Below are 20,061 nucleotides of genomic sequence, written 5' to 3' on the forward strand. Positions count from 1 at the left end.
GACCCAAAATATATTGCCCGAACTGCTTAGGTGGCTACTTAAGCTTTAAAGCCAATGACATTTACACCCAGTCCACATTTTTTTGTTCTGAATATTTTGAATAACTTTGGTTAAAAAATATTCATAACCCTCAAGAAGCTGTTCATGTTAACATACCGGGAAAATTGTGTTTATTTTGGTCTCACATAAACTTTCAAAACAACTGATGATAACTGGCAAGTAAAGGTGGGGTCAAAAAGTTTAGCAACGTCTTGCCAAAAAATATGTGCACAATTTTCTACCATATGTGTACTAAACTTTGTTACACTTAGCCATACACTCCATAGACAGGGGGAAACTGCACTATTTATTCCTCTTAAGTCGAAGGATGTGACACTGCACATGTACAGCTGTCAAAAGAAAAAGTGGCCGCTCTCCTGAAACAAAGTTCCATTCGGGTATCTTCGCTACAATTCGGAGACAGACGATGTTACATGTTGTTGGACCATGTTGCCTGATATCTACAGTTATAATTGAAGTATACTGGGTGTTATTCGGTAGCATAATGGTAGCGTTCAGGCCTCTTATTCATGAGGTCCTGCGTTCGACTACAACCTCGTGCTTTTTATGTTCTTTTTTGTTCTGTTTTTGAGAGAGACAAACTATACATAATGGCTCCTTTCTCTTTTACGATTATTTTAGTAATGAACATCAGGTTCATTAATATATTATGCCATGACTTTATCATTATGATATTGTGGCTGCAAATGGAAAGGAAAAAGATTTTATTCTCAATAAAATATCTTTCGTGGCATAAACAAAACAAATTTACTGGCGTCGGCCTTAAAACAGTCAAACAATTAAGCGTTCAAAAAACAAAACAAAAAGCCACAATTCAATATTTAGTCTATCTTCCTCTTATCTCGATCATCTTGCAGTCGAGTGGGCATGGAATTGACTAGTCTTTGCAAATAGCGACTGTTCTTAGACACGATATTCCAGGCATTCTGAGCATACATACATAAGTGTTCTGTCCATGGGCAGGTCTTTCATTGCAAACCCAGCAATCTCCAATCTTTCCTATTTTCTGCCTTCCTCTTAGTCTCCGCATATGATCCACATATCCTAATGTCGTCTATTATTCTTTTCAACCAGAGACCCAACCAATTCCTTTTTCTCTTTCTAATCAATTTCAGCATCATTCTTTCTTCACTCACTTTTTCAAACACAATTTTATTTCTTATTCTGTCCGTCCACTTCACATGCACCATTCTTCTCCACATCCACATTTCAAATGCTTCAATTCGTTTCTCTTCATTTCGTCGTAATGTCCATATTCCTTCCCCATACAATGCCACACTTCACACAAAGCACTTCACTAGTCTCTTCCTTAGTTCTTTTTCCAGAGGTCTGCAGAAGATCCTTCTTCTTCTATTAAAAGCTTCCTTTGTTCATGTTTGCGTTTTTCTTAGGAAGGATAGACCTAAATGCGGTAACATCCTGTTGCTTTCCGCACACCACTATCTCTTTCGCATCTTATTAAATTCCAGGGGGCCCAAGCATGGAGATGAGGAGAGTGGATTTGACTAATTGGGCCCTCCGGACTTCACCGAAAGTGACGGCAAGGGTTAAATATTAATTCTATCAAGATGTTTGACCCGATCAGAGACCGGGAAATCTCAATTAGCCTTTGCTCCCCGCATCCTGGACTAGCTTCTACGAATCATCAGAAAATCTTAGAGTGTGATTGGGCCAATTTTTCCGAAAATGTTTCCACACTTTTGCCCTCATAGCTCAGCGGACGAACGTCGGAATTTAGATGTCAACGTCTCAGATTCAATTCCTCATTACTCCTTTTCATTTTATTGTGGTTCAAGATAGTATAATGTAATAATACAAAAAGAAAAACTAATACCAGTATTATGCAACTGGATTTTTCCAAACCTAATATTAAATTTATGTTATTTATATCGCTAAAGAACGATTACAATATAAATACCTTGAATATTATTTATACAGTATCACTAAAGAACGATAACAGAATATAAATGATAAATATCGGTTTGTTTAATTAATATAAGATGTTATATAATACGTATTTAATTATCTAAATAAAATAACCTATTTTACAAAGAAAGATGGTTATTTGTGTTATAATAATTACTTACATAAAATACAGATTATTTATATTGCGAAAGAACAATAACAATATAAATAACTTGAATATTGTTTTATAATGCTAATGAAGGAAAACAGAATATAAATGATAACTTGAATATTATTTATATCGCTAAAGAACGATAACAATATAAAAAACGTGAATATTATTCATATCGGAATTTCACAGATTTATTACAGATGTATTTAAGAAATTGTAGAAGAATAGTAATTAGTAACAGTGTCCTATTTATTCTTCTTGGAGCCAAATTTGTAACTTTTAAAAGTGTGGTTACTATGTTGAAGTGCATGTGTTGCAACGGATGCTTGATTTGTTATGTATGTGAGTCAATTATGGGATGCTTGATGTCGTCGCAATGTCGTAATTATAGTTTGATTGTGTTTGTGTAACTATTGTGTATTAATTTTGATTGTGTTTGTGTAACTATTGTGTATTAATTTATGATGTATGGTACGGAAAGCTGTGTATTTGTGTTATAGAAGTGTTACGTATGTGTGTTGTTAATGTTTCATATTGATACCTGATATTTGTTTTGCAATCGCAATGCCTAATTTACGGATTGTTTATGTTTTGTTTACATCGCGTAAGCTAATTTAATTTTCTTTTCCATTTCTCTTTATGCTTATGTTTTTTGTGTATAAAACTATAGCCCTAACATATATATGTAAAATAGGGCTAACCCCCATTGGAGATACAATAATAATAATTATTATTATTCATATCGTTGTAAAACGATAACAGAATACAAATGATGACTTGAATTTTATTCATATCTCTAAAGAACGATAACAAAATATAAATAACGTGATATCCATAAAGAACGATAACTGGATATAAATGATAATTTGAATATCATTTACATCGCTAAAGAACGATTAAAAAATAAAATGAAAAATTGAAGAAGGCCCGAACCCACGACCTCTGAATCATTAAACAAGCACTCTACCGCTGGTCTACGAGGCGCAGATATGGAACACTTTCATAGTTCCGGAACTGCTTATACAAGCACATGCATCATGTAACACTGCCGCGACCCGAAGTGGACATTGAGTGTTCACGAGTGCTGCCACTTTTTTTTTTGACAACTGTACAATGCACAGTTAAGTGAAGGAGCTTGCATGCCATAGGTAAAGCCAGTAATCAACAGTAATATATACTTAAACAGAGTTACAGCCAGAGCATTCTTACATTTGGCAACCCTGAGTGGAAGCCAAGGTGGATGCTAGCTAGATGGAGCACGAGGTTTGAAATTGCTATTGACAATTTGACATAATAGTGCTAGAGTAAATAAATAAATACAGTAGAACCCCGATCATCCGTCACCCTATTAACCGATTGGCGGATTATCCGACTGTCTTTCTTTCGCTCTTTCCTTCCTCTTTTTCTTTCTTTGGTGCAGGAAAAATTGTAGTACTATATCTCATATTATTACTTATTTTTTTAGAGTGTATTATTACAAGCCTTTGCTCTTTGGTGCTGTGGAACATCCGAATTGCAACAATGCTATCTTTATTATAGAAAGATCTACTACCTAGTACTGATCTTGTAATAAAATGAAGCTGACACAATAAGAAATTAAACTTGTGAAACATATTTAAAAAGTAGTTTTGACAGTTCCGCAGTGTAGGTGTTGTTAAATGTTGTGCATTATCGACTTTAAACTCATTTTAAGAGTGGTATTCACCTGTTTGTTTGAGTTCTGACTTTATTGTGAAATGTACGTTTAATATTTTGTGCATTTAACAGTTCATATTTTTAATATAAACTTCATATTATCGTTCCCGGTTCTCTGATGTGTCTAAACGACCATAAATTCAATTTTACAATTTTTTTTAGCAAAAAGTCTGGTAAGATTCTCGCGAGGTTAGTGAAAATTTTACATTGGCAAATGTTTCTATGCAGCCGCAGCATGACTATGTTGCCATGAACATTCTTCCCAGAACTGTAGTTTCACATCCCACTGTGAAAACTCAGTTTATAATAATAATACACAAAATTTTAAATACCGATAATGTAAATTGTACACAATTTTGATAATGACTCCCCTTAACAAAATTCTGCATAGGCCACTGTAACTGATGATAATGGAAATAATGGATAAACTCTTAACAAAGAAAACTGTCCAAAATAAAACTTCAATTAACGGGAATAGGATGACAAGTTGATTTGCAGTAACTCACATTCATCATCACTGCAAGGATCAATAAAAGGTGTACAAAGCAGTGAAAGAGAAAATATAGTGCATAAGGGCCAGTGCCCTACATGGGCTGACACCCAACGAATTACTATTAGTGTCTTAATATATAAACACCTATAAATAGAAATAGAGAGAAGTATTCCTGTCCACTCACTCTGCTACGTAGTACTGTCGTGCCCCCTGCCATGAAAAGAACAAATGGCTTATCTTTGAGAAAATCGCGAGTTATATCCCACTTACGAAAACCAAAATATTTTGTTGTGCCCCTTCTGGCATAGCAACAAATTTATCAAGACAACACAAACGAATTAGGCACAGCATTGTACTTCCTTATGGATAGGAGGGATTCCATATTTAGAATGTGATCTCAGGCTTTCTAAATAATCACAAGTTTAGATATTTACTATTACTAAGTTTATTATAATCCATCCTTGTCATCCGAGGCTTCTGTTGAGACTTGAAAGCAATGTGAAAATGACGCTCAATGGGTTGCTAGCCCAGAGAGGTGCAATTGTTGGGGTTCCCACCTATACAGCATTTCCTCTGCATATGACATTTCAGTTATACCGCTGATACTCGGTCCCCAGAGCCTCGTTCGTTCAAAACGGGTTGCACCACGGGAAGGTGAGGATGGGATTTGGGTAGGAGAGGTTGTAGAGTGAATGCACATCACTACCTTTTAGCAACCTGGACTAAATCTATTGTAATCCCTATACATAAGAGAGGAGATTTGAAAATTACGGATAATTATAGAGGAATAAGTTTATTGAACGCAGGATAGAAAATTTATGCAAATATTTTGAAAAACTCATTAAGCATTACGACAATATTATCAGTGAGGAACAAAATGGTTTTCGTCGAGGAAGGTCCTGTTGTGATGGATATTTCGCATTGAAATTACTGGTTGAGAAACTTAGAGAATTTAATCTAGAAACACATATGGCATTCATTGACTTTAAAAAGGCTTTTGATAAAGTTAATCGGAATAAAGTACTTCAGATTTTGGCAGATGATCAAGTGCCTCAACAGATTATACAAATTATTTACAATATATATAAAACAACCATCATAGCAATTCGAAGCAACAATAAACTTTCACAGTGGCGACCCATTTATAGGAAAAGTATACTATTTATTTACTTCCAAAGTGTGTGTAACTGACTGACATAAATGTCAACTCTCTCTTCGGGTGAACATGGTTCTCCACAGATTTCTCTGAATTGTCATTCCTGATACAATTTTGCAAAATATAGTTCGGAAAGGAAATGGTAATCTTCAGTTTAAGTTGAAAACGACCTCTAAACCACGATTAGTAATGGAGTTATGGCCGAAAAAGTGATGTGTAACTGACTGACCTCATTCTGTAACTGACTGACATCTCTGAATTTTAAAATGAAGTTGCACATACAGAACCGTAAATAGTACAAAATAATATGAAACTTGATAAGTAGTAAATTAACATAATGATTAATATGTTTTCCAGAATACAAAAATTAGTTTGCATCTTAAATGACACAAATTAATGCACATACAAGTATTACATAGGCCTACTTAATAACATATATAGTTCTTTCGCTGCGATTAGATACTGTATATACAAGCCATATGCATTGGTGTTTAATTTTAGGACTATAAGAGTATCACAGCAACCTTGACAGTGCTTATCACTCTATATGGCATCAACTCCCCAGCGTAAGACAGTATGTTACGTTATTCGAGTGCATTCCTAATCATCTGGCACTGACCTCCTTATCGATTACGATAAGGTGACGCAGATCACAGTTTATATTTCCTATGCCTATGGCTGTTATATATTATGTTCATAATAATAGATTAGAATGTTGAGTTCTTCTTTTAGATTGAATTTGAACCATTGGAATTAAACACGTAGAAGCACTCCACAGCACTCGTTGACTCACTTATTTAGTCTAACAAGTATGTACTGCAGGAACACAGTCAATATGTCACTTGTTATCTGAACAAATTTTAGTTTCTTTTCACACACGGAACCTTTGCATCTTTCACATTGATTGTTCACAAGACAATTGTACATATTCTATTACATAGGGATCTGACACTTTCACGTAATGAACTCTGTTAGTTGCCGGAATAGGTGAAAGATGTTCAAATCGTTTTTCGAGATACTTTTTTCCTTCGTCTATCTCAATCTGTGTTACCTCTTTAACAATAATTTGGATGTTTTTATTGCTCACAACGTTACAAAATTCTGTAGCGCTTTGTATCTTCTTCCCCGATTTCGCAGCCATCCATGCCATCCTTTTTACTTGGCCTCCAATCACATCCACGGCCCCTTTGCCATGATATGACTGAAAGGAGTTCCATTCTATGTTAAATCCAAATATGCAAGCAAGCAATGCCACATTGCTTAATGTATACTTCTGTTTAAAATGACTCGCTGCTCCATCTGAAAATATTTTTACCACCTCAATGTTCGGAAGAATCACCAAAATTTCCGAAAACACTTTTCGTAGACAAACATCCACTGCATATTTGTCATATTCTACATAATCTGACACTAATGCAGAGGATTTCTTTTGAACTTCCCTGTCACCTTCCTGTTTAAACCAGGCAACAGCAGTAAATATTGAGACCTGCTTATTGCTCCAATGAGCTGCCTGAATCTCATTTTGCTTTTTTCAGGTGTAATTACTGCACACTTAACGCCAGTTCACGTATAACTTCACCAAGGCCTTCCAAGTAACTAAGCACGCTGTGAGAATGAACAGCATAACAGCTGAGAGCGCGACATGTCAGTCACTCACAATGCCGCTGCGGAAAACGAAATCACTTTAGAAGAAAATGTTCTAATACTTTTTTATTGGTGATGTAGTAATAACGCAGAATACCAAAGGAAATTTTAATCTGTCAATTATTGTGCTGTGTGGAAGAGTTTTTGTATGTTTCTTGTGACGGACTGACCGTAACTTACAGTACAAATAATTATAATAATTTTAAGTTATTTAGGATCTTAGGATACTTCAACTAATTTCATATTTACTTCAAGGAAAGACCAAAATATAGTACACAAAAAAGACGGCTCGAAATAAAACAAATTTACGTGTCCAAATTGTGACATGAAACATAAGTATCTATACGTGTTTTTTTAAGTGTTTGGAATATGACAAGATCTGCAGCAAGTTATAGACTAAAAGAAAGAGTATTTTAAACATTATCTTACGAAATAAGGCAATTTAAAGTATAAAGAAACATATTTCTTCAACAAAAATAGTCCTACATCAATTTCAAGAAATTCACCTCAGTATGACATTTTCGTGGAATTGCTCATCATTATAAGCCAATATTGAATAAACAATTCTCGTGACGTCATTGCTATAGCAACCTTATAAACATGCATTGTTAGTAGAAGCCCACTTTCAAGTCATGGCTTTTAATTTACGCAAATTATATGAATCTTGTAGAGATATTGAAAGTTGCATAGAGTTCTGTGTCGTCCACAAATTATTGCCCAGCAAAGAAAATATCAAGTGTATTGATTGTGGAGCCGAAGGAAAAGTGGTGCAGCAGAAGAGAAGTAAGAATAAAAGTGTGCCGCATTGCTTGAAGTGCAGTAAGTTAGTTGTCACAAAGAATGTGCGATAGCAGTCAAGATCTTGTTTGAATGTAATAAACTGACTCTTGTCTAGAGTTTAACATTCATTTATCTCCAACTATTCCGTATAAAGATCTTTGACACTCCAATCAAAGCAGAAGTCGGTGCCAATACTGTCGTGGACTACTATAGATTTTACAGGGAAGTTTGCTATGTTATCATTACTAACAGTCAACAGAAGATTGGTGGTGTAGGACCAGAGCTGGCCAAAATACTGACATCCTGGTATTTCAAATATAAATACAAAATGGTCTACTTCAAAGAATAGTATTTGAAATACAAATACAAAATACTTTTAAAAAATGAGGCCTAACCAAAATACATTTGTAGGCCTATTTTATATACTCAGAATACATTTGTATTTCAAATAATCAATGCAGTATATAGGCCTAAAGAAATACGAATATTACTGAAAATGTAAAATATTATATTAACATTAAAAGTATTTTTACCTCGGAAGTTTTGTATAAATACTGTAACTAAACAGTTAGCAATGAAAGTATGCTACATATGAATAATTACTACTCCCTTTCAAAGAAATCAGTTTCTCAACAAGTTTATCAGATAAAGATCCCCTTGCTTGTGAAAGAATATATCCTGCAAAACAGTCTATAGGTGCAGATGAACACAAACTTGTATTATACTTTATAAAAGTTTGTTTCACTGTTGGGTAATTCTCTAGAGTGCACAGGGTTGTCCCTTTGCTGTTTAAGAATTGTATGAAAGCTCATACTCCGCAGTAGACAAGTTCTTTTCTTTTTGCTTTTCAAAGTCTGTTGTACTTGAGTTGAAAACATAATTGTTTTCATCGTCTGAACTAACCAAAGGTGTAGCAGAGAACTGCTCAGCTGATTTAACACACATATTCTGTATCCTCTTCTTATCATTTGGTGAGGCAGTGTCAGGTAGCCATCCATTTTAAATGATGGGTGGAAGCAAGCTGCCAAAATAGCTCAATTTGCTTCTGGGGTTAGATCAAACATTGCTTTAAATCTTGATGAAAGCGAACTTATTAGGATTGAAGTTACTTGGAATAGATAGCATAGTTCACTAGGTAACAGAATATGTAATCTGTTTTTGAGGGAAATTAATGTGGACAAAAGTTGGCCGTAATAGCACGTCTTCTCATTTTGCATTAAATCAAGGGCTACGGCAGTTGGTTTCAGAACTGCACATTATTCTTCAAGGTACTGAAATTCAACATCTTTGAAGGTTGGCAATCCCAGTGTTTCACATATACTGTTTGTATCATGTTTGAATTGCAATATTTGAGAGATTGAGTCATGAAGAGAATTCCATCGAGTTGGGCAAGGAAACTTTAATGAATATTTCAAGACATCTGATATAATTTCTGAGGATTTGGGTCTCCTAGATGCATTCCATAATGCTGAACATTTAGCAAGTGTTGGGTGATCGATCCTTGATGCTGTTGGAGATTTCTTTATGGCATTAACACTAGGAGGACCAGACCCGTCATTCTGCTGAGTACCACATATTTAAATAATTGTTATTCGAAAGCTTTTCATCCTATGACTCCCACAATTTACGACTTTTATTTTATCTTTGTGCTGTATGATTCCTAAAAATATTGGATTTTTATGACTTTTCTAAAGGATGTTACAAGCAATTACTACTAGTAGCACCATCGCCCGTCATTCTGGCAGGTTTCAAGTTTCAGACCGGCCATGCCTACATACCAGATGTGGTTCAAATTTCTATTGTTGCAACAATGTTTAGATTTCATTCGACCTCTGCAAGTGGTTTATGACTTTGGCAGGTCCTTTGTTGGTATCTAAAAATAAAATATTGCTCTCTGAGTGTGTGTTGTTTTGACACGTGCGCTGTTTTTGTCGGCGAAAATTCAGTTTCACAATGGCAGCCTCTGTTGACACGTTATTTGTCAGAAGGAGAAATCTACTATTTGATGAATATGTGTGGTAACGAATCAGAAGGTGAAGATCCCCGTAATCTGTGCGAAATTGACGAAATCCACGAATTATGTGAAAATCAAGGTACAGACCACACTGATAAGGACGCAGATTACGTTCCTAGCAGAGATGAAACTAGTGACTCTTCAGATGGAGATTCATCGCATAATTTGAGGCAAGATAATGAGCAACCAGAACAGCCAGCTGATACTTCATCTACAAAAGGTAAGTTAGGCTACATAATTTATTATTAGGTACTTTATTATTATTATTATTATTATTATTATTATTATTATTATTATTATTATTATTATTATTATTATTTTCATCACCATATTTTTTATAAATACCGGTAATATGTTACTTCAGTTCTAATTACCACAACAGCAATATGAAAAAAATCTTTGTAACTCTATTTCCTGGATTGAATTGTGTCTCTAATATAAAAGTATATAATTTATTAATTATGTTTTCAGCTGCTTCATTACCACTGGCTCCTAATGTTCCAACTACCAGAGGTGGCCATGGCAGAGGCCGAGGACGAAATTGTTCTCAGGTAACAAACAATCCTGTCCTAGGGAGTGTTGAGACTGCTGTTGATGGGACACAATGGACTGTTATTCCTCCACAAGCTGCACCTGGAAGAAGAGCACGACAGAATATCGTGACAGAAGTCCCTGGACCTACAGGGCATGCAAAGAGGTCCATAGTAAATTGTAAGCATTCAAGCGCATGGAAACTTCTAATTGATGACAGCATGCTTCTGAATATAAAAAGATGTACTGAAAAAAGAGCATGTCAGGAATTACAAGATGACAGCTGGACCATTAGTATTGAAGCATTAGAAGCTGCTATTTCTCTTATGTATGTGAATGGAGTATATGGCGCAAAAACTTTCTCCTAAAATTATTATGGTCGCAGGTTTGGGGACCAGCATTTTTTCGGAACACCATGAGTAGAAATCAATTTAGTGAAATTTTGAGATTTCTGCGATTTGATGAGAAAGCCACACGATCTCAAAGATTACAAACAGATCGCTTTGCAGCTGCTACTCCTATATGGAATACCTTCATTGCCAATTACAAACCAAGTGAAAACATCACTGTGGATGAACATCTGTTTCCTTGCAAGGCTCGCTGCCCATTCATACAGTACATGAACAGCAAACCAGACAAGTTTGGAATAAAGTTTTGGCTGGCTGTTGATACAAGCTCTAAATACTTGGTGAAGGGTTTTCCTTACCTTGGTAGAGATGAGGAGCGTCCAGCAGGTGTACCATTAGCAGAACATGTTGTAATGCATCTGGCAGAGCCCTGCCTTTCTAAGGGAAGAAATATTATATGCGACAATTTCTTCACCGCAAAATCTCTTGGAGAAAATTTGAAACGCAAGAGTGTTAGCATAGTCAATACACTGGAAATGTCTAGATGGGAAGTTCCTCCATCAGCAAAATCACCTACAGTGCCCTTGCACAGTACCACTATTTACAAGTCAGGTGACATGACCCTAACCTCCTATCAGTGTAAAAAGAACAAGAATGTGCTCCTGTTGAGCACAATACACAATACAGTTACCATCAACGAGCAGCATCAAAAAAAGCTACCTGAAACAGTGATGTTCTATAATGAAACTGAGTGTGGTGTTGACATCGTAGATCAAATGGCTCGACTTTACACTGTGAAATACAGATGCCGTAGATGGCCTATGCATGTGTTTTTCAATGTGCTGGACCTGGCCGCAATCAACGCATGGCTTCTGTACAGGAGGTAACAGGTGACAATGTGTCTTGGCACCAGTTCATATTCAACTTGCGAGAAGAACTAGCAGCCAGATATGTAACCACTAGACCACCAGCCTCTCTTCCTGAAATAATTCCTCAACAGAGCAACGTCCGCAAGACATGTCAGAATGGAGGATGCAGAGGGAAGAACAGAAGTAAAAATCAGTGTGCAAAGTGCTTCAAGTACGTGTGTGGACCATGCTCAGCAAGTTCCGAGTATACCTGTGTAAGGTGTTATGATGCAGCCAGTGGCTTTGAATAAACAATCATGAAAGGATGCTTATTTTTGTGTTTCTTGTTAATAGTTTTTTCTTGTTTATAGTGTAATCCATAGTGTTTAAATGTGGAAATTATTCCTTTCATTTTTGTACTTAGATTTTTTAAGATGAACTCAATAGTTATTGAAATTTTAAAAATGTCATATCCTAGAGAAAAATCATACATATACTTTAAAAGCATTAAAAATTTTTATAAATAATCATTCCTATTCAAAAGTATTAAATATTTGGAAAGAAAACCTGTTAAACCTGCATCCATCAAAATTACGGGTCTGGTTCTGGTAGGTAGACAGTATCTCTGGTCCTCCTAGTGTTAAGGAAATCAGTTGTGGCAAGAAAAGTAAGTGTATGGCTAGCACATCTGAAATGGGTAGGCAAATAACAGTAAATTACTTAGAGAAAAATGAAATTCTCTCCAAACATCAGTATGGCTTCAGAAATAAATTATCTACGGATGACGCAATTATTGAAGTCACTGGTAAAATTATGCAGGAGTTGGATAACGGTTCTAAATGTTTAGGGATTTTCTTAGATTTAAGGAAAGCTTTTGACACGGTGAACCATCGTTTACTTCTGGACAAATTATTTGATATAGGAGTCAGGGGTATTGCGCATAAGTTATTTCAATCATACTTAAACAAAAGAACTCAGGTAACCAAAATTGATGATAATATCAGTGAAAATGTAAATATTGATATAGGTGTCCCTCAGGGAACAATTTTAGGTCCTATTCTATTTTTAATATATATTAATGATTTATTAAACATTGATTTGAAAGTACATAATGGCTCCTGTTATTCTTACGCTGATGATACGGTGGTGATTTTCAGTGGTTTAACTTGGGAGGACACTTATAAACATGCCAATGTAGGTATAAATTTTATCAAAAACTGGCTTGATGCAAATTTGCTATCTCTAAATATAACTAAAACTACTTTGGTGCCATTTTCTTTAACAGTCTCTGGATTGAACAAATTGAAATCACTTTCTCATTTAAAATTAATAATCCACAACTCATTTTGTAAACTCTCTACAACCTGTAAATGCCCTTGCCTGAAAGAATCTGTAGATGTGAAATACCTGGGAATTATTGTTGATCAGCACTTGAAATGGGATAGACAAATCACCTTTTTATGTAACAGAATACGTAAAACAATTTACAAATTTGTAAACCTTCGCCATTACTTGCCTACTCACGTATTACGTTTGGTTTATTTGGCTCTAGTTGAATCTGTTATCCAATATGGTATAATTGGATGGGGAGGCATTACAAAAACTGCTCTTTTTCCTCTAATTATGTTGCAAAAACGTATAATCAAAATTTGTTTGAAAAGGCGACTGGATTATCCAACAAATTTGATCCATTCTGAATTGAATGTTTTTAGAATTGACCAAATTTATGAATACTCTTTAATGAAATTCTATCATAAAAATAGAACGAAATTTGTAGCTCAGCCACATGCTCATAATACGAGACGAAATGAAATTCTTAAATTAGTTGAACCTAAATATTTCACATCTGCTGCTTTACTACACAGTACAAATTATGGTCCACGGCTATATAATTCGATAATAAAATTTCATCCAGAATTGACTACTTTAAGCAATGAAATTTTCAGATCCAGAATTAAAAAATTTATATGACAGACTTCCCTGTATATATATTATGTACCATGTATTGTAAAACAAGTTTATTTCTATCCTAAGTGTATTTTTCTATTTTATCTTGGTTACTATGTCAACATGACCTGCACTAATTATACTACTAATAATAATTTAATATTAATCCATCAATCTAAACATCGTCTCTTTTTTCACTCAGTTATTATTAGTATTATTATTTACTAATTTTATTACAATCTTTATGTGAGCTTTTTTCTTAAGTATTTTGTCTACAAAGTATGTGTATCTATGTAACGGAACTGTCCCCGAACACGAGCTTTGCTCTTTCGGGGTATTTTAATGTAACGTTTTTATGTATATGTTATTATTAAATAAATAAATAAATAAAATAAAATAAAATAAGACAAAAGTTCATTCTTCAAATCCAAACCCAAAACTTGAAGGACAATAAGAAGAAGAAAGTATTTTGAGTTTTTGAAATACAAAATACATTAATTTTATTTATTTAAATACAAAATACTTTCGAAAATCCTTACAAATTACGAAATACAAAGTATTGCAAATACTGCCATCCTGTGTAGGACATGTAGTTGAGGTGAACGAATCACACTTAGTTGTTAGAAAATATAACAGAGGACGACTCACAAAACACGAAAAGGAAGGTAGGACACCAACTGTTTGCCCTATGGGAATGGACATCGCCAGGTTGTCATTCACTTGGACGTAATTTTTTGCCAATATGCTCCTCACTGGCTGTTATGTAATGGTTATCTCCGATGGTGTGGGCCAACTTCTGCAGCATCTTGTGGCAATCTAGATGGTCGAAGGCTTTGCTGAAGTCAATGAAGATATGGTACACAGCTCCGTTTCTGGAACTCTTGTGAAATCTTTTGTAACAGGGTGTTTATAACCAAGAGCGTATTCTTACTATTCCTCTGATATTAATATTTTCGTTAGCAGTGTGAAGCTATTGTTTTCCAGGGTTTCCTATGTTTGTGTTTGGATCATTCACATTGCCTTTGCTCTTGTACAAGATTTAAAGGTCATGTTGATTCAGATAAGTTTTTGTGAAATTAAATCAAATAATCAGTATTATATTTTCAGTCAAACACTTATCATATTATAAGATGGCAGAAAATTAAATTCTGTTACATCAAAGTACAGTTGTAAACTATCACGAATATTTTCGACTTATTTGTAAGTCATCCTCAGGTAAGTTTTCTGACAAACAATTAATAGAACTGGGTGAAATATTTAACAAACACATTTGTACACTAGTAATTAAACTGCTCATGCATGCATTTAAATTGTTTGTGGCGTCCATGGCCTTAAAATTAAAAATTAAAATTGATTAATGTACAAAGTCAGGAATATAAAACACGTATTTACATTGGTGATTAATCTGCCCATGCATGCATTTACATGAAGGTTAAATGGCGTCTGTGGCCTTAGACTAAATATATAGAATCGTAATTCTTTGACTGAACATAATTGTTTGGGCACATACTATGTGCTTGAATTATAGAGTTAAAAAGTTAAAACCATTTAAAAGTTATAAAAATGAAGATTTAAAAAGTTCAGTATTGTTCGATGTGTTGTGGAAAGTGAAGAGGATTCTCAGTCTATTTCACCGTGGTGATAGGCATAATCTGAAAAATTAATTAATCAAGTATTAAAAATTAAAAATTTTTTGAAAAGTGATTGTAAGCCTTTTTAGGCAATTAGGTTATTTTACTCACAAAAAGATGTACAGTTGTATCCAGAAGATGTTGTTTTTATAATGCATGCCACATTGTATTTCTATTTTCAAACTTTCTCTCTCTCCATCCACCCCCTCCACTACTAGTGCGAAACTACCCCCAACTCCGCATTCCTTCCAGGGCAGATGAGCTGTCTCATTGACAGTACATGCCTCTTTGATTTTCTTGGGTGAGTGCATGAACTGCATAAAGGCCTGGTAGATTGACTATATTTACTAGCATGGTTTCTGTTAGTATTTTAATGTCTTAGTCTTCAGTAATGTCCTTAGACGACATTGTGAGGGCGTTTTTTAGTCCTATGTTGTACAGCATTATTCAGTTGGAATTTGCTTAAATTTGATTTCTCCTCAAAGTCATGCACCATTAAACTGTTGTCGATGAAAAATGAATTGCCTTACAGAGACTCCCTTTGGCCAGAAGTCTTCTTCAGTGATTCTGTCATACTCTTCGTTTGGGATTCTTACCTGGAAGGACGTTGTTTATACATGGTTTTCAGCTGGATTATAATTATTATTCTCCATCTTGACTGGTGTTCACAGTCACGAAACTCGAATCATTTATTGTTGTCTTAGTGATGACCAGTAAGCTTCGTTCTGTGTAGTTTGGTCAGAAAAGACATAATAAGCACATGTTTGTCATGACTACACTTAATAAACAATTCTTATTGCAGAATACTTTTTCTACAGTATTTTGATACGAAGTTAATCCTAAAATGACTCCCTGCAAAGGGTCAGTATGCAACAACCAGAAGAAAATGCCAGAACTCTCATTCTTTAGATTTCCTAAGGATCCTGTAAGGTGAGTAAATGCTGTAAAATGATTTTGATTTACCATATTGTGTATATTAGTTGAAATTTTACAGTATACATATCGTTATCCAGGTAGACTGCAATTCAATCTCAATGACCACTTTACGAAAACTCACCCTACAGTCCCTAGGTCCATTCACAAACAGCAGACAATCGCTGAACTCTTAAACCTATGGACCATCTCCTCAAGAGAAAAATTTCATTTTTCGTACATTACACAATCTGACGTAAAGAAAGCCTTGAAACGAATCACAACTAAAGCAGAAGGACCAGACCACGTCAACATTTCGTTATTAAACAAAATAATGGACTTAATATTAACGACTGTGACTCACATTTTCAAAGATTCAATTATGACTTCGACTTGACCACAGCAATGGAAAGTCACTTTTGTCTACCCACTTCCTAAGACTAAACCACAGACATCTCATGACTATAGACCTATCGTCATTCTAACTGTCCTATCCAAAGCATTGGAATGCATTGTACACAAGCAACTGACAGACTATTTAAACAAATGCAAAGTTTTCTACTCTTATCGATCAAGTTTCAGGGTCAGACATAACACAAATGTTGCATTACTTAAAGTCACGGAAGATCTGTGTGAGGCCCAGGATGAACGTAAATTGACAATAATGACTTTACTTGACTTCACCAAAGCCTTCAGTTCTGTAGACATTGACCTGTTAATTTGTAAACTCAGAAGCCCACACCTAGAAGAACATGTCCTGTGGTTTGCCTTTCACCTTAATGGCTGCCAACAAAATGTGATAGCTGGAAATTGTTCTTTCTCTTGGCAGGCCGTGAGGTTAGGGGGGATCAGTTCTCGGGCTTCTATTATTTTTATTCTATACAAACTACAATCTTTAAAGTATTGGTACTGCCGACACCATTTCTATGCAGACGACCTTCAAATATACATAAAATTCCACACTGACAAAATAAATGATGCAATATCTAAAATTAATGACGATCTCGACTCTATTTGGAAATTGACACGGAAATTCCGACTTAAACTAAATCCATAAAAATCACAGTCAATAATTGTGGTCATTCATGTTTGTTAAGCACTATTACCATATCAGATCTGTCTCCAATTAAAATAAATGGCACCGAAATTCCGTTAAGTGAAGAACCTTATATGGATAAAAGTTTAAATTGGAACATTCAAATTGCAGAAAATTCTAAGAAAGTATCTTGGCATTACTTTTAATGATGAAATAAAATTTAATGCGGCGGAACTAATTGAAAAACTGACAAAAAATCTTAATCAGCTGGTCACTTCACCCTTACTCATGCCGGACCAAAAGATAAATATATTAAATCAATATATCTGGCCTCAGTTGGTTTACCCCTTCCAACGTGCTCCTTTAAGAGATCTTACAGTGAAATTTCTAACTGATATTGACAAATTAATTCGCAGCGCTGTTAAGGAAATAATTAACATTCCTACTGACACCCGGATGCTATGTTGTATGCACCAAAAAGATTGCGAGGTTTAGGAGTCTTTAAAGCCCAGTGGGAAGCTTACCTTCAGCATTTCAATATTTGTCAAAGACTTTACACGTTGACAACTCTCATGTAGCAGCCACTCGGAATCTTCCAAACGAAATTGAACATTGCATCAAACAATTACCAATTACCTTCGATTGCTCTGAACGTATTTCTTCTCAAAAACTAAGAAAAGCATTGCGTGAAGATTCTTTTCATCAATGGAGCAAATTGAAAAGTAAAGGTTTGAGAGTTGTTTTCTATTCTCACTGGAAGAAAGGTAATTCGTGGATCTCAACCAAAAAGGGACTTTCGAGCAGTCAGTGGACGCAAGCCATTAAGATGAACTGTAATACAATACCTGTACATACTCTCCCTGGTAGAACTCTTGACTCAACCCGTTGCAGAAGATGCTACAAGCAAGAAACGCTTCCTCATGTCTTGGGTTTCTGCCATCATGGAGAATTGCTCCGAATCAACAGACATAATACGGTTCGTTCTCTCATCGCAGCTTCAATCCGTCAGAATGCTTCCTATGAGGTTTATGAGGAAGTTGGTTGCGTCTCTTCTGATGGCTCTACTAGACGTGCTGATATCATCATAATTGATCGGCAGAAGGATAAGGGTGTCATTCTTGATCCCACAATCCGTTTCAGATGCATGACCAACAGCCACAAGAGGTGTGTCGTGAAAAACAAGTCATATATGAGCCTTGTTTTCAGCATCTTGGAGCACAATACCACATCACACATTGGACAGTTTCTGGGCTCATGTTCGGTGCCCGTGGCACGATCCCACGAGAAACTTTAAATCAACTTAAGCAATTTCAAATTTCTGATGCAACGATTGATGCCATAGGATCTCACGTGCTAAAATCATCCTTAGTTATAATTAGTAATCATTTGTACCCAACAAACTTTTATTGTAAATGATTTCCTATGTTTTCTTATCATTTATCTTAATGTTTTTTTTTTTCTTTCCAAGTGTCACAAAATTGTTTTTTAATTATTATTCTTTATGAATTGATTAGTAGGCCAATATATCGAACCCTTATTTAGGGCGGCTTTTGTTTATACTAATCCACTTGTTTAAGCGATTGAAGAACTTTCTACCCTTTTCCCTAAAAAAGATTTTAGTGCAAACACTAGTGATGCTCCATTTCAATTACTGTGATATTCTGTTTACTGGGCTAAGTGTTACTTTGATGCAGAGACTGCAATGTTTGCCTGCAATATTCGCTGGGCTGATCACATAACACCATCCCTCGAAATGTTGTCCTGGCTCCATCTAGAAGATCACAGAAAAATCCACTGACTTTCCCTCCTCTTTCATATATTGCATTTCTCCACTCTTGTCTATCTCGTTTTCAAAAATTATCCACCCACCATAATCTAGACACACGATCACAGCACTCCTCAGCATTATCCTTGCCTCCGAACATCCTCATACTCATCTTCTTTCAGTGTGGCTGTTTCTTAACTCTGAAATTCCCTACCGAGTAATGTCAGACTGTCAGACATCAAATCAATTTAAGAATAGACTAAGGAAATATTTTTCAAACAATTCTCGTTAATAATAGTTGTTTCAAGTTTCCCAATGTTTAATGGTTATACGGATAAATATTTAAGTCACCATCAACCAACTCGCAAGCACGCTGTGTTACTTCTGTGCTCACGGTGCAGGATCTTTGTCTGCGCAGAATGTAGTGCAGTGGCAGCCTGCTTGCCTCTGTAATCTGTAGTTGAGTTTACCATTACACTGTAGATGATCGGATAGTAAAGAAGAATATAGCATGCGCTTTGATAAACACTGTTCATTATTCAGCTCGTGCCAACACTAAATTACGCCTATAGCCTAAACAACTAAATGCAAATAGCCTACATTGTAGAAATATAAATACATTGAACCAATATAACTATAATTGTAGCATATACTTGCAACATCTTTTTAAGTGTAATATAAGAACGAAACAATACATTATCAGTGGAAGTTAGCAATTTATAAATGAAGCTCCTACACACTGGCATGTTGTAAAATATAAACAAAACATATTGACAAATACAACGATAATACTGGAAAGATGGTTTCAAATTAAAGTGATATAAATTGTGCAATGGATACATATCTCAATAATTAAGAGTCACACTTTCAGGTTTAATCGGTACACACTCTTGCTTTTTGACATCTTTTGGTTTGTACGAAATGAACTATATTTGAACATAATGAAACACAACTCTGAACCCTTAATGCACACTTTAAGTTATGATCACTGAGGGTGGCTCTTTCATAGCCTGTTACGTTTCATAGTTGAAATAAAGCTTCACACACATATGCCGAAGCAAACATTGAAATTAAAGATGCCTCAAGCCTATGGAGGTGAAGGAATCTTAATTTACGAAATTGGCT

At 35.2% G+C, this 20,061-nt stretch overlaps 1 long non-coding RNA gene across 2 annotated transcripts in view; it reads left to right on the top strand.

The window, feature by feature from the left end:
• LOC138703256 (uncharacterized) overlaps positions 1–20,061 on the top strand; it is a 33,283-nt gene that overhangs the window by 6,884 nt on the left and 6,338 nt on the right. The window contains exon 2 of one of the 2 annotated variants that reach the window (XR_011333012.1): positions 16,026–16,153. The exons of the other annotated variant lie outside the window; for it this stretch is intronic. This is a non-coding gene — a long non-coding RNA (uncharacterized lncRNA). The remainder of the gene's footprint in view (positions 1–16,025; positions 16,154–20,061) is intronic. 2 annotated transcript variants of the gene reach the window in all.

This window comes from Periplaneta americana, chromosome 7 (genome assembly GCF_040183065.1).
Source record: "Periplaneta americana isolate PAMFEO1 chromosome 7, P.americana_PAMFEO1_priV1, whole genome shotgun sequence".
NCBI classification, from domain to species: domain Eukaryota; kingdom Metazoa; phylum Arthropoda; class Insecta; order Blattodea; family Blattidae; genus Periplaneta; species Periplaneta americana.